Source organism: Ranitomeya variabilis, chromosome 5 (genome assembly GCF_051348905.1).
Source record: "Ranitomeya variabilis isolate aRanVar5 chromosome 5, aRanVar5.hap1, whole genome shotgun sequence".
NCBI classification, from domain to species: Eukaryota; Metazoa; Chordata; class Amphibia; order Anura; family Dendrobatidae; genus Ranitomeya; species Ranitomeya variabilis.
Genome location: NC_135236.1, coordinates 593,384,498 through 593,400,218, shown reverse-complemented (window position 1 = coordinate 593,400,218; position 15,721 = coordinate 593,384,498). Strand labels below are relative to the sequence as shown.

At 34.1% G+C, this 15,721-nt stretch overlaps 6 non-coding genes across 6 annotated transcripts; all 6 read left to right on the top strand.

Annotated features, from left to right (window-relative positions):
- The first annotated feature begins 2,031 nt into the window (after nt 1–2,031).
- TRNAL-AAG (transfer RNA leucine (anticodon AAG)) lies at nt 2,032–2,113 on the top strand. Its single transcript has one exon. It is a non-coding gene; the product is annotated as a tRNA-Leu (tRNA).
- A 2,605-nt stretch (nt 2,114–4,718) lies between these two features.
- On the top strand, nt 4,719–4,800 carry TRNAL-AAG (transfer RNA leucine (anticodon AAG)). The gene has a single exon. It is a non-coding gene; the product is annotated as a tRNA-Leu (tRNA).
- A 2,605-nt stretch (nt 4,801–7,405) lies between these two features.
- Nucleotides 7,406–7,487, top strand: TRNAL-AAG (transfer RNA leucine (anticodon AAG)). The gene has a single exon. It is a non-coding gene; the product is annotated as a tRNA-Leu (tRNA).
- Nucleotides 7,488–10,092: 2,605 nt separating this feature from the next.
- TRNAL-AAG (transfer RNA leucine (anticodon AAG)) lies at nt 10,093–10,174 on the top strand. Its single transcript has one exon. It is a non-coding gene; the product is annotated as a tRNA-Leu (tRNA).
- A 3,643-nt stretch (nt 10,175–13,817) lies between these two features.
- TRNAL-UAG (transfer RNA leucine (anticodon UAG)) lies at nt 13,818–13,899 on the top strand. Its single transcript has one exon. It is a non-coding gene; the product is annotated as a tRNA-Leu (tRNA).
- A 231-nt stretch (nt 13,900–14,130) lies between these two features.
- On the top strand, nt 14,131–14,212 carry TRNAL-AAG (transfer RNA leucine (anticodon AAG)). Its single transcript has one exon. It is a non-coding gene; the product is annotated as a tRNA-Leu (tRNA).
- The last annotated feature ends 1,509 nt before the right edge of the window (nt 14,213–15,721 follow it).

The window sequence follows — 15,721 nt, the reverse complement described above, 5'->3', positions numbered from 1 at the left end:
TGTGAGTTCAAATCCCACTGCTGCCACTAGTATGAGTCCTTTTAAACCTTTTTATCTCATTCTTATAATTATGCTAACATGCAAAATTAGCATATGCTTTAATCTCACTGCTGCCAGTATTATGAGATCTTGAAATGTTTTTGTACTTATTCTTATGATTTTGCTAGCATGCAAATTAGCATGTGATATAATCTTCTTTTGTATTTGTATGATTTAGCAGTTTTCAGTTAAGATAAAGACCGTTGATAGAATCTTTGTTTTTGCCTAATGTTTAGAGACATGCCCATTTTCCAAAATGTACTAATTTTAAATGTTGTCAAATGTACTTCACTTTCTCTAAGGAAGCTTAATTAACCATGCTGTTTAAGGTAGCATGGCCGAGTGGTCTAAGGCGCTGGATTTAGGCTCCAGTCTCTTTGGAGGCGTGGGTTCAAATCCCACTGCTGCTAACATATTGAGGTTTTGAAAACCTTTTCAGCTTATATTTATGATTTTGCTAATAGAAAAATTAGCATATTTTTGTATGAGTGCGTGCTTTGCTTTTTTGGAAAAGACAAAAGATAGAATCATTGCTTTTTCCTTTTTGTTTAGAGACCTATCCATTTTCCACAATGCACAAGTTTAAAATGTAGTCAGATACACTAAACTTACTCTAAGGAAGCTCTTTTAATGATGCATTAGGTAGCATGGCCGAGCGGTCTAAGGCGCTGGATTAAGGCTCCAGTCTCTTCGGAGGCGTGGGTTCAAATCCCGCTGCTGCTAGTATTATGAGGTTTTGAGAACCCTTTGATCTAATTCTGAGTATTTTGTATTTCCATGAGTGTGTGCATTTCTGTTTTGGAAAAGACAGTTGAAAGAATCATTGATTGTTCCTATTGTTTAGAGACTTACCTAAATTTTAACAGACTTGTGGGTTCAAATGCCACTAGTATGAGTTCTTTTAAACCTTTTTATCTTATTCTTATAATTATGCTAACATGCAAAATTAGCATATGCTTTAAACCCACTGCTGCCAGTATTATGAGATCTTGAAATGTTTTTGTACTTATTCTTATGATTTTGCTAACATGCAAATTAGCATGTGATTTAATCTTCTTTTGTATTTGCATGATTTTCCAGTTTTCAGTTCAGATAAAGACTGTTGAAAGAATCCTTGCTTTTTTCTAATGTTTAGAGACATGCCCATTCAAATCCCACTGCTGCCATTATTATGAGGTTTTGAGAACCCTTTGATCTAATTCTTATGATTTTGTATTTTCATGAGTGTGTTAATTTCTGTTTAGGAAAAGACAGTTGAAAGAATCATTGATTTTTCCTATTGTTAAGAGACTTACCCATATTCCAACAGACTTGTGAGTTCAAATCCCACTGCTGCCACTAGTATGAGTTCTTTTAAACCTTTTTATCTCATTCTTATAATTATGCTAACATGCAAAATTAGCATATGCTTTAATCTCACTGCTGCCAGTATTATGAGATCTTGAAATGTTTTTGTACTTATTCTTATGATTTTGCTAGCATGCAAATTAGCATGTGATATAATCTTCTTTTGTATTTGTATGATTTAGCAGTTTTCAGTTAAGATAAAGACCGTTGATAGAATCTTTGTTTTTGCCTAATGTTTAGAGACATGCCCATTTTCCAAAATGTACTAATTTTAAATGTTGTCAAATGTACTTCACTTTCTCTAAGGAAGCTTAATTAACCATGCTGTTTAAGGTAGCATGGCCGAGTGGTCTAAGGCGCTGGATTTAGGCTCCAGTCTCTTTGGAGGCGTGGGTTCAAATCCCACTGCTGCTAACATATTGAGGTTTTGAAAACCTTTTCAGCTTATATTTATGATTTTGCTAATAGAAAAATTAGCATATTTTTGTATGAGTGCGTGCTTTGCTTTTTTGGAAAAGACAAAAGATAGAATCATTGCTTTTTCCTTTTTGTTTAGAGACCTATCCATTTTCCACAATGCACAAGTTTAAAATGTAGTCAGATACACTAAACTTACTCTCAGGAAGCTCTTTTAATGATGCATTAGGTAGCATGGCCGAGCGGTCTAAGGCGCTGGATTAAGGCTCCAGTCTCTTTGGAGGCGTGGGTTCAAATCCCACTGCTGCCAGTATTATGAGGTTTTGAGAACCCTTTGATCTAATTCTGAGGATTTTGTATTTCCATGAGTGTGTGCATTTCTGTTTTGGAAAAGACAGTTTTAGACTTTAGTTTAGAGACTTACCTAAATTTTAACAGACTTGTGGGTTCAAATGCCACTAGTATGAGTTCTTTTAAACCTTTTTATCTTATTCTTATAATTATGCTAACATGCAAAATTAGCATATGCTTTAAACCCACTGCTGCCAGTATTATGAGATCTTGAAATGTTTTTGTACTTATTCTTATGATTTTGCTAACATGCAAATTAGCATGTGATTTAATCTTCTTTTGTATTTGCATGATTTTCCAGTTTTCAGTTCAGATAAAGACTGTTGAAAGAATCCTTGCTTTTTTCTAATGTTTAGAGACATGCCCATTCAAATCCCACTGCTGCCATTATTATGAGGTTTTGAGAACCCTTTGATCTAATTCTTATGATTTTGTATTTTCATGAGTGTGTTAATTTCTGTTTAGGAAGAGACAGGTGAAAGAATCTTTGATTTTTCCTATTGTTAAGAGACTTACCCATATTCCAACAGACTTGTGAGTTCAAATCCCACTGCTGCCACTAGTATGAGTTCTTTTAAACCTTTTTATCTCATTCTTATAATTATGCTAACATGCAAAATTAGCATATGCTTTAATCTCACTGCTGCCAGTATAATGAGATCTTGAAATGTTTTTGTACTTATTCTTATGATTTTGCTAGCATGCAAATTAGCATGTGATATAATCTTCTTTTGTATTTGTATGATTTAGCAGTTTTCAGTTAAGATAAAGACCGTTGATAGAATCTTTGTTTTTGCCTAATGTTTAGAGACATGCCCATTTTCCAAAATGTACTAATTTTAAATGTTGTCAAATGTACTTCACTTTCTCTAAGGAAGCTTAATTAACCATGCTGTTTAAGGTAGCATGGCCGAGTGGTCTAAGGCGCTGGATTTAGGCTTCAGTCTCTTTGGAGGCGTGGGTTCAAATCCCACTGCTGCCAACATATTGAGGTTTTGAAAACTTTTTCAGCTTATATTTATGATTTTGCTAATAGAAAAATTAGCATATTTTTGTATGAGTGCGTGCTTTGCTTTTTTGGAAAAGACAAAAGATAGAATCATTGCTTTTTCCTTTTTGTTTAGAGACCTATCCATTTTCCACAATGCACAAGTTTAAAATGTAGTCAGATACACTAAACTTACTCTAAGGAAGCTCTTTTAATGATGCATTAGGTAGCATGGCCGAGCGGTCTAAGGCGCTGGATTAAGGCTCCAGTCTCTTCGGAGGCGTGGGTTCAAATCCCGCTGCTGCTAGTATTATGAGGTTTTGAGAACCCTTTGATCTAATTCTGAGTATTTTGTATTTCCATGAGTGTGTGCATTTCTGTTTTGGAAAAGACAGTTGAAAGAATCATTGATTGTTCCTATTGTTTAGAGACTTACCTAAATTTTAACAGACTTGTGGGTTCAAATGCCACTAGTATGAGTTCTTTTAAACCTTTTTATCTTATTCTTATAATTATGCTAACATGCAAAATTAGCATATGCTTTAAACCCACTGCTGCCAGTATTATGAGATCTTGAAATGTTTTTGTACTTATTCTTATGATTTTGCTAACATGCAAATTAGCATGTGATTTAATCTTCTTTTGTATTTGCATGATTTTCCAGTTTTCAGTTCAGATAAAGACTGTTGAAAGAATCCTTGCTTTTTTCTAATGTTTAGAGACATGCCCATTCAAATCCCACTGCTGCCATTATTATGAGGTTTTGAGAACCCTTTGATCTAATTCTTATGATTTTGTATTTTCATGAGTGTGTTAATTTCTGTTTAGGAAAAGACAGTTGAAAGAATCATTGATTTTTCCTATTGTTAAGAGACTTACCCATATTCCAACAGACTTGTGAGTTCAAATCCCACTGCTGCCACTAGTATGAGTTCTTTTAAACCTTTTTATCTCATTCTTATAATTATGCTAACATGCAAAATTAGCATATGCTTTAATCTCACTGCTGCCAGTATTATGAGATCTTGAAATGTTTTTGTACTTATTCTTATGATTTTGCTAGCATGCAAATTAGCATGTGATATAATCTTCTTTTGTATTTGTATGATTTAGCAGTTTTCAGTTAAGATAAAGACCGTTGATAGAATCTTTGTTTTTGCCTAATGTTTAGAGACATGCCCATTTTCCAAAATGTACTAATTTTAAATGTTGTCAAATGTACTTCACTTTCTCTAAGGAAGCTTAATTAACCATGCTGTTTAAGGTAGCATGGCCGAGTGGTCTAAGGCGCTGGATTTAGGCTCCAGTCTCTTTGGAGGCGTGGGTTCAAATCCCACTGCTGCTAACATATTGAGGTTTTGAAAACCTTTCAAGCTAATATTTATGATTTTGCTAATAGAAAAATTAGCATATTTTTGTATGAGTGCGTGCTTTGCTTTTTTGGAAAAGACAAAAGATAGAATCATTGCTTTTTCCTTTTTGTTTAGAGACCTATCCATTTTCCACAATTCACAAGTTTAAAATGTAGTCAGATACACTAAACTTACTCTCAGGAAGCTCTTTTAATGATGCATTAGGTAGCATGGCCGAGCGGTCTAAGGCGCTGGATTAAGGCTCCAGTCTCTTTGGAGGCGTGGGTTCAAATCCCACTGCTGCCAGTATTATGAGGTTTTGAGAACCCTTTGATCTAATTCTGAGGATTTTGTATTTCCATGAGTGTGTGCATTTCTGTTTTGGAAAAGACAGTTTTAGACTTTAGTTTAGAGACTTACCTAAATTTTAACAGACTTGTGGGTTCAAATGCCACTAGTATGAGTTCTTTTAAACCTTTTTATCTTATTCTTATAATTATGCTAACATGCAAAATTAGCATATGCTTTAAACCCACTGCTGCCAGTATTATGAGATCTTGAAATGTTTTTGTACTTATTCTTATGATTTTGCTAACATGCAAATTAGCATGTGATTTAATCTTCTTTTGTATTTGCATGATTTTCCAGTTTTCAGTTCAGATAAAGACTGTTGAAAGAATCCTTGCTTTTTTCTAATGTTTAGAGACATGCCCATTCAAATCCCACTGCTGCCATTATTATGAGGTTTTGAGAACCCTTTGATCTAATTCTTATGATTTTGTATTTTCATGAGTGTGTTAATTTCTGTTTAGGAAGAGACAGGTGAAAGAATCTTTGATTTTTCCTATTGTTAAGAGACTTACCCATATTCCAACAGACTTGTGAGTTCAAATCCCACTGCTGCCACTAGTATGAGTTCTTTTAAACCTTTTTATCTCATTCTTATAATTATGCTAACATGCAAAATTAGCATATGCTTTAATCTCACTGCTGCCAGTATAATGAGATCTTGAAATGTTTTTGTACTTATTCTTATGATTTTGCTAGCATGCAAATTAGCATGTGATATATTCTTCTTTTGTATTTGTATGATTTAGCAGTTTTCAGTTAATATAAAGACCGTTGATAGAATCTTTGTTTTTGCCTAATGTTTAGAGACATGCCCATTTTCCAAAATGTACTAATTTTAAATGTTGTCAAATGTACTTCACTTTCTCTAAGGAAGCTTAATTAACCATGCTGTTTAAGGTAGCATGGCCGAGTGGTCTAAGGCGCTGGATTTAGGCTTCAGTCTCTTTGGAGGCGTGGGTGCAAATCCCACTGCTGCCAACATATTGAGGTTTTGAAAACTTTTTCAGCTTATATTTATGATTTTGCTAATAGAAAAATTAGCATATTTTTGTATGAGTGCGTGCTTTGCTTTTTTGGAAAAGACAAAAGATAGAATCATTGCTTTTTCCTTTTTGTTTAGAGACCTATCCATTTTCCACAATGCACAAGTTTAAAATGTAGTCAGATACACTAAACTTACTCTAAGGAAGCTCTTTTAATGATGCATTAGGTAGCATGGCCGAGCGGTCTAAGGCGCTGGATTAAGGCTCCAGTCTCTTCGGAGGCGTGGGTTCAAATCCCGCTGCTGCTAGTATTATGAGGTTTTGAGAACCCTTTGATCTAATTCTGAGTATTTTGTATTTCCATGAGTGTGTGCATTTCTGTTTTGGAAAAGACAGTTGAAAGAATCATTGATTGTTCCTATTGTTTAGAGACTTACCTAAATTTTAACAGACTTGTGGGTTCAAATGCCACTAGTATGAGTTCTTTTAAACCTTTTTATCTTGTTCTTATAATTATGCTAACATGCAAAATTAGCATATGCTTTAAACCCACTGCTGCCAGTATTATGAGATCTTGAAATGTTTTTGTACTTATTCTTATGATTTTGCTAACATGCAAATTAGCATGTGATTTAATCTTCTTTTGTATTTGCATGATTTTCCAGTTTTCAGTTCAGATAAAGACTGTTGAAAGAATCCTTGCTTTTTTCTAATGTTTAGAGACATGCCCATTCAAATCCCACTGCTGCCATTATTATGAGGTTTTGAGAACCCTTTGATCTAATTCTTATGATTTTGTATTTTCATGAGTGTGTTAATTTCTGTTTAGGAAAAGACAGTTGAAAGAATCATTGATTTTTCCTATTGTTAAGAGACTTACCCATATTCCAACAGACTTGTGAGTTCAAATCCCACTGCTGCCACTAGTATGAGTTCTTTTAAACCTTTTTATCTCATTCTTATAATTATGCTAACATGCAAAATTAGCATATGCTTTAATCTCACTGCTGCCAGTATTATGAGATCTTGAAATGTTTTTGTACTTATTCTTATGATTTTGCTAGCATGCAAATTAGCATGTGATATAATCTTCTTTTGTATTTGTATGATTTAGCAGTTTTCAGTTAAGATAAAGACCGTTGATAGAATCTTTGTTTTTGCCTAATGTTTAGAGACATGCCCATTTTCCAAAATGTACTAATTTTAAATGTTGTCAAATGTACTTCACTTTCTCTAAGGAAGCTTAATTAACCATGCTGTTTAAGGTAGCATGGCCGAGTGGTCTAAGGCGCTGGATTTAGGCTCCAGTCTCTTTGGAGGCGTGGGTTCAAATCCCACTGCTGCTAACATATTGAGGTTTTGAAAACCTTTTCAGCTTATATTTATGATTTTGCTAATAGAAAAATTAGCATATTTTTGTATGAGTGCGTGCTTTGCTTTTTTGGAAAAGACAAAAGATAGAATCATTGCTTTTTCCTTTTTGTTTAGAGACCTATCCATTTTCCACAATGCACAAGTTTAAAATGTAGTCAGATACACTAAACTTACTCTCAGGAAGCTCTTTTAATGATGCATTAGGTAGCATGGCCGAGCGGTCTAAGGCGCTGGATTAAGGCTCCAGTCTCTTTGGAGGCGTGGGTTCAAATCCCACTGCTGCCAGTATTATGAGGTTTTGAGAACCCTTTGATCTAATTCTGAGGATTTTGTATTTCCATGAGTGTGTGCATTTCTGTTTTGGAAAAGACAGTTTTAGACTTTAGTTTAGAGACTTACCTAAATTTTAACAGACTTGTGGGTTCAAATGCCACTAGTATGAGTTCTTTTAAACCTTTTTATCTTATTCTTATAATTATGCTAACATGCAAAATTAGCATATGCTTTAAACCCACTGCTGCCAGTATTATGAGATCTTGAAATGTTTTTGTACTTATTCTTATGATTTTGCTAACATGCAAATTAGCATGTGATTTAATCTTCTTTTGTATTTGCATGATTTTCCAGTTTTCAGTTCAGATAAAGACTGTTGAAAGAATCCTTGCTTTTTTCTAATGTTTAGAGACATGCCCATTCAAATCCCACTGCTGCCATTATTATGAGGTTTTGAGAACCCTTTGATCTAATTCTTATGATTTTGTATTTTCATGAGTGTGTTAATTTCTGTTTAGGAAGAGACAGGTGAAAGAATCTTTGATTTTTCCTATTGTTAAGAGACTTACCCATATTCCAACAGACTTGTGAGTTCAAATCCCACTGCTGCCACTAGTATGAGTTCTTTTAAACCTTTTTATCTCATTCTTATAATTATGCTAACATGCAAAATTAGCATATGCTTTAATCTCACTGCTGCCAGTATAATGAGATCTTGAAATGTTTTTGTACTTATTCTTATGATTTTGCTAGCATGCAAATTAGCATGTGATATATTCTTCTTTTGTATTTGTATGATTTAGCAGTTTTCAGTTAATATAAAGACCGTTGATAGAATCTTTGTTTTTGCCTAATGTTTAGAGACATGCCCATTTTCCAAAATGTACTAATTTTAAATGTTGTCAAATGTACTTCACTTTCTCTAAGGAAGCTTAATTAACCATGCTGTTTAAGGTAGCATGGCCGAGTGGTCTAAGGCGCTGGATTTAGGCTTCAGTCTCTTTGGAGGCGTGGGTTCAAATCCCACTGCTGCCAACATATTGAGGTTTTGAAAACTTTTTCAGCTTATATTTATGATTTTGCTAATAGAAAAATTAGCATATTTTTGTATGAGTGCGTGCTTTGCTTTTTTGGAAAAGACAAAAGATAGAATCATTGCTTTTTCCTTTTTGTTTAGAGACCTATCCATTTTCCACAATGCACAAGTTTAAAATGTAGTCAGATACACTAAACTTACTCTAAGGAAGCTCTTTTAATGATGCATTAGGTAGCATGGCCGAGCGGTCTAAGGCGCTGGATTAAGGCTCCAGTCTCTTCGGAGGCGTGGGTTCAAATCCCGCTGCTGCTAGTATTATGAGGTTTTGAGAACCCTTTGATCTAATTCTGAGTATTTTGTATTTCCATGAGTGTGTGCATTTCTGTTTTGGAAAAGACAGTTGAAAGAATCATTGATTGTTCCTATTGTTTAGAGACTTACCTAAATTTTAACAGACTTGTGGGTTCAAATGCCACTAGTATGAGTTCTTTTAAACCTTTTTATCTTGTTCTTATAATTATGCTAACATGCAAAATTAGCATATGCTTTAAACCCACTGCTGCCAGTATTATGAGATCTTGAAATGTTTTTGTACTTATTCTTATGATTTTGCTAACATGCAAATTAGCATGTGATTTAATCTTCTTTTGTATTTGCATGATTTTCCAGTTTTCAGTTCAGATAAAGACTGTTGAAAGAATCCTTGCTTTTTTCTAATGTTTAGAGACATGCCCATTCAAATCCCACTGCTGCCATTATTATGAGGTTTTGAGAACCCTTTGATCTAATTCTTATGATTTTGTATTTTCATGAGTGTGTTAATTTCTGTTTAGGAAAAGACAGTTGAAAGAATCATTGATTTTTCCTATTGTTAAGAGACTTACCCATATTCCAACAGACTTGTGAGTTCAAATCCCACTGCTGCCACTAGTATGAGTTCTTTTAAACCTTTTTATCTCATTCTTATAATTATGCTAACATGCAAAATTAGCATATGCTTTAATCTCACTGCTGCCAGTATTATGAGATCTTGAAATGTTTTTGTACTTATTCTTATGATTTTGCTAGCATGCAAATTAGCATGTGATATAATCTTCTTTTGTATTTGTATGATTTAGCAGTTTTCAGTTAAGATAAAGACCGTTGATAGAATCTTTGTTTTTGCCTAATGTTTAGAGACATGCCCATTTTCCAAAATGTACTAATTTTAAATGTTGTCAAATGTACTTCACTTTCTCTAAGGAAGCTTAATTAACCATGCTGTTTAAGGTAGCATGGCCGAGTGGTCTAAGGCGCTGGATTTAGGCTCCAGTCTCTTTGGAGGCGTGGGTTCAAATCCCACTGCTGCTAACATATTGAGGTTTTGAAAACCTTTTCAGCTTATATTTATGATTTTGCTAATAGAAAAATTAGCATATTTTTGTATGAGTGCGTGCTTTGCTTTTTTGGAAAAGACAAAAGATAGAATCATTGCTTTTTCCTTTTTGTTTAGAGACCTATCCATTTTCCACAATTCACAAGTTTAAAATGTAGTCAGATACACTAAACTTACTCTCAGGAAGCTCTTTTAATGATGCATTAGGTAGCATGGCCGAGCGGTCTAAGGCGCTGGATTAAGGCTCCAGTCTCTTTGGAGGCGTGGGTTCAAATCCCACTGCTGCCAGTATTATGAGGTTTTGAGAACCCTTTGATCTAATTCTGAGGATTTTGTATTTCCATGAGTGTGTGCATTTCTGTTTTGGAAAAGACAGTTTTAGACTTTAGTTTAGAGACTTACCTAAATTTTAACAGACTTGTGGGTTCAAATGCCACTAGTATGAGTTCTTTTAAACCTTTTTATCTTATTCTTATAATTATGCTAACATGCAAAATTAGCATATGCTTTAAACCCACTGCTGCCAGTATTATGAGATCTTGAAATGTTTTTGTACTTATTCTTATGATTTTGCTAACATGCAAATTAGCATGTGATTTAATCTTCTTTTGTATTTGCATGATTTTCCAGTTTTCAGTTCAGATAAAGACTGTTGAAAGAATCCTTGCTTTTTTCTAATGTTTAGAGACATGCCCATTCAAATCCCACTGCTGCCATTATTATGAGGTTTTGAGAACCCTTTGATCTAATTCTTATGATTTTGTATTTTCATGAGTGTGTTAATTTCTGTTTAGGAAGAGACAGTTGAAAGAATCTTTGATTTTTCCTATTGTTAAGAGACTTACCCATATTCCAACAGACTTGTGAGTTCAAATCCCACTGCTGCCACTAGTATGAGTTCTTTTAAACCTTTTTATCTCATTCTTATAATTATGCTAACATGCAAAATTAGCATATGCTTTAATCTCACTGCTGCCAGTATAATGAGATCTTGAAATGTTTTTGTACTTATTCTTATGATTTTGCTAGCATGCAAATTAGCATGTGATATAATCTTCTTTTGTATTTGTATGATTTAGCAGTTTTCAGTTAAGATAAAGACCGTTGATAGAATCTTTGTTTTTGCCTAATGTTTAGAGACATGCCCATTTTCCAAAATGTACTAATTTTAAATGTTGTCAAATGTACTTCACTTTCTCTAAGGAAGCTTAATTAACCATGCTGTTTAAGGTAGCATGGCCGAGTGGTCTAAGGCGCTGGATTTAGGCTTCAGTCTCTTTGGAGGCGTGGGTTCAAATCCCACTGCTGCCAACATATTGAGGTTTTGAAAACTTTTTCAGCTTATATTTATGATTTTGCTAATAGAAAAATTAGCATATTTTTGTATGAGTGCGTGCTTTGCTTTTTTGGAAAAGACAAAAGATAGAATCATTGCTTTTTCCTTTTTGTTTAGAGACCTATCCATTTTCCACAATGCACAAGTTTAAAATGTAGTCAGATACACTAAACTTACTCTAAGGAAGCTCTTTTAATGATGCATTAGGTAGCATGGCCGAGCGGTCTAAGGCGCTGGATTAAGGCTCCAGTCTCTTCGGAGGCGTGGGTTCAAATCCCGCTGCTGCTAGTATTATGAGGTTTTGAGAACCCTTTGATCTAATTCTGAGTATTTTGTATTTCCATGAGTGTGTGCATTTCTGTTTTGGAAAAGACAGTTGAAAGAATCATTGATTGTTCCTATTGTTTAGAGACTTACCTAAATTTTAACAGACTTGTGGGTTCAAATGCCACTAGTATGAGTTCTTTTAAACCTTTTTATCTTATTCTTATAATTATGCTAACATGCAAAATTAGCATATGCTTTAAACCCACTGCTGCCAGTATTATGAGATCTTGAAATGTTTTTGTACTTATTCTTATGATTTTGCTAACATGCAAATTAGCATGTGATTTAATCTTCTTTTGTATTTGCATGATTTTCCAGTTTTCAGTTCAGATAAAGACTGTTGAAAGAATCCTTGCTTTTTTCTAATGTTTAGAGACATGCCCATTCAAATCCCACTGCTGCCATTATTATGAGGTTTTGAGAACCCTTTGATCTAATTCTTATGATTTTGTATTTTCATGAGTGTGTTAATTTCTGTTTAGGAAAAGACAGTTGAAAGAATCATTGATTTTTCCTATTGTTAAGAGACTTACCCATATTCCAACAGACTTGTGAGTTCAAATCCCACTGCTGCCACTAGTATGAGTTCTTTTAAACCTTTTTATCTCATTCTTATAATTATGCTAACATGCAAAATTAGCATATGCTTTAATCTCACTGCTGCCAGTATAATGAGATCTTGAAATGTTTTTGTACTTATTCTTATGATTTTGCTAGCATGCAAATTAGCATGTGATATAATCTTCTTTTGTATTTGTATGATTTAGCAGTTTTCAGTTAAGATAAAGACCGTTGATAGAATCTTTGTTTTTGCCTAATGTTTAGAGACATGCCCATTTTCCAAAATGTACTAATTTTAAATGTTGTCAAATGTACTTCACTTTCTCTAAGGAAGCTTAATTAACCATGCTGTTTAAGGTAGCATGGCCGAGTGGTCTAAGGCGCTGGATTTAGGCTTCAGTCTCTTTGGAGGCGTGGGTTCAAATCCCACTGCTGCCAACATATTGAGGTTTTGAAAACTTTTTCAGCTTATATTTATGATTTTGCTAATAGAAAAATTAGCATATTTTTGTATGAGTGCGTGCTTTGCTTTTTTGGAAAAGACAAAAGATAGAATCATTGCTTTTTCCTTTTTGTTTAGAGACCTATCCATTTTCCACAATGCACAAGTTTAAAATGTAGTCAGATACACTAAACTTACTCTAAGGAAGCTCTTTTAATGATGCATTAGGTAGCATGGCCGAGCGGTCTAAGGCGCTGGATTAAGGCTCCAGTCTCTTCGGAGGCGTGGGTTCAAATCCCGCTGCTGCTAGTATTATGAGGTTTTGAGAACCCTTTGATCTAATTCTGAGTATTTTGTATTTCCATGAGTGTGTGCATTTCTGTTTTGGAAAAGACAGTTGAAAGAATCATTGATTGTTCCTATTGTTTAGAGACTTACCTAAATTTTAACAGACTTGTGGGTTCAAATGCCACTAGTATGAGTTCTTTTAAACCTTTTTATCTTATTCTTATAATTATGCTAACATGCAAAATTAGCATATGCTTTAAACCCACTGCTGCCAGTATTATGAGATCTTGAAATGTTTTTGTACTTATTCTTATGATTTTGCTAACATGCAAATTAGCATGTGATTTAATCTTCTTTTGTATTTGCATGATTTTCCAGTTTTCAGTTCAGATAAAGACTGTTGAAAGAATCCTTGCTTTTTTCTAATGTTTAGAGACATGCCCATTCAAATCCCACTGCTGCCATTATTATGAGGTTTTGAGAACCCTTTGATCTAATTCTTATGATTTTGTATTTTCATGAGTGTGTTAATTTCTGTTTAGGAAAAGACAGTTGAAAGAATCATTGATTTTTCCTATTGTTAAGAGACTTACCCATATTCCAACAGACTTGTGAGTTCAAATCCCACTGCTGCCACTAGTATGAGTTCTTTTAAACCTTTTTATCTCATTCTTATAATTATGCTAACATGCAAAATTAGCATATGCTTTAATCTCACTGCTGCCAGTATTATGAGATCTTGAAATGTTTTTGTACTTATTCTTATGATTTTGCTAGCATGCAAATTAGCATGTGATATAATCTTCTTTTGTATTTGTATGATTTAGCAGTTTTCAGTTAAGATAAAGACCGTTGATAGAATCTTTGTTTTTGCCTAATGTTTAGAGACATGCCCATTTTCCAAAATGTACTAATTTTAAATGTTGTCAAATGTACTTCACTTTCTCTAAGGAAGCTTAATTAACCATGCTGTTTAAGGTAGCATGGCCGAGTGGTCTAAGGCGCTGGATTTAGGATCCAGTCTCTTTGGAGGCGTGGGTTCAAATCCCACTGCTGCTAACATATTGAGGTTTTGAAAACCTTTTCAGCTTATATTTATGATTTTGCTAATAGAAAAATTAGCATATTTTTGTATGAGTGCGTGCTTTGCTTTTTTGGAAAAGACAAAAGATAGAATCATTGCTTTTTCCTTTTTGTTTAGAGACCTATCCATTTTCCACAATTCACAAGTTTAAAACGTAGTCAGATACACTAAACTTACTCTCAGGAAGCTCTTTTAATGATGCATTAGGTAGCATGGCCGAGCGGTCTAAGGCGCTGGATTAAGGCTCCAGTCTCTTTGGAGGCGTGGGTTCAAATCCCACTGCTGCCAGTATTATGAGGTTTTGAGAACCCTTTGATCTAATTCTGAGGATTTTGTATTTCCATGAGTGTGTGCATTTCTGTTTTGGAAAAGACAGTTTTAGACTTTAGTTTAGAGACTTACCTAAATTTTAACAGACTTGTGGGTTCAAATGCCACTAGTATGAGTTCTTTTAAACCTTTTTATCTTATTCTTATAATTATGCTAACATGCAAAATTAGCATATGCTTTAAACCCACTGCTGCCAGTATTATGAGATCTTGAAATGTTTTTGTACTTATTCTTATGATTTTGCTAACATGCAAATTAGCATGTGATTTAATCTTCTTTTGTATTTGCATGATTTTCCAGTTTTCAGTTCAGATAAAGACTGTTGAAAGAATCCTTGCTTTTTTCTAATGTTTAGAGACATGCCCATTCAAATCCCACTGCTGCCATTATTATGAGGTTTTGAGAACCCTTTGATCTAATTCTTATGATTTTGTATTTTCATGAGTATGTTAATTTCTGTTTAGGAAGAGACAGTTGAAAGAATCTTTGATTTTTCCTATTGTTAAGAGACTTACCCATATTCCAACAGACTTGTGAGTTCAAATCCCACTGCTGCCACTAGTATGAGTTCTTTTAAACCTTTTTATCTCATTCTTATAATTATGCTAACATGCAAAATTAGCATATGCTTTAATCTCACTGCTGCCAGTATAATGAGATCTTGAAATGTTTTTGTACTTATTCTTATGATTTTGCTAGCATGCAAATTAGCATGTGATATAATCTTCTTTTGTATTTGTATGATTTAGCAGTTTTCAGTTAAGATAAAGACCGTTGATAGAATCTTTGTTTTTGCCTAATGTTTAGAGACATGCCCATTTTCCAAAATGTACTAATTTTAAATGTTGTCAAATGTACTTCACTTTCTCTAAGGAAGCTTAATTAACCATGCTGTTTAAGGTAGCATGGCCGAGTGGTCTAAGGCGCTGGATTTAGGCTTCAGTCTCTTTGGAGGCGTGGGTTCAAATCCCACTGCTGCCAACATATTGAGGTTTTGAAAACTTTTTCAGCTTATATTTATGATTTTGCTAATAGAAAAATTAGCATATTTTTGTATGAGTGCGTGCTTTGCTTTTTTGGAAAAGACAAAAGATAGAATCATTGCTTTTTCCTTTTTGTTTAGAGACCTATCCATTTTCCACAATGCACAAGTTTAAAATGTAGTCAGATACACTAAACTTACTCTAAGGAAGCTCTTTTAATGATGCATTAGGTAGCATGGCCGAGCGGTCTAAGGCGCTGGATTAAGGCTCCAGTCTCTTCGGAGGCGTGGGTTCAAATCCCGCTGCTGCTAGTATTATGAGGTTTTGAGAACCCTTTGATCTAATTCTGAGTATTTTGTATTTCCATGAGTGTGTGCATTTCTGTTTTGGAAAAGACAGTTGAAAGAATCATTGATTGTTCCTATTGTTTAGAGACTTACCTAAATTTTAACAGACTTGTGGGTTCAAATGCCACTAGTATGAG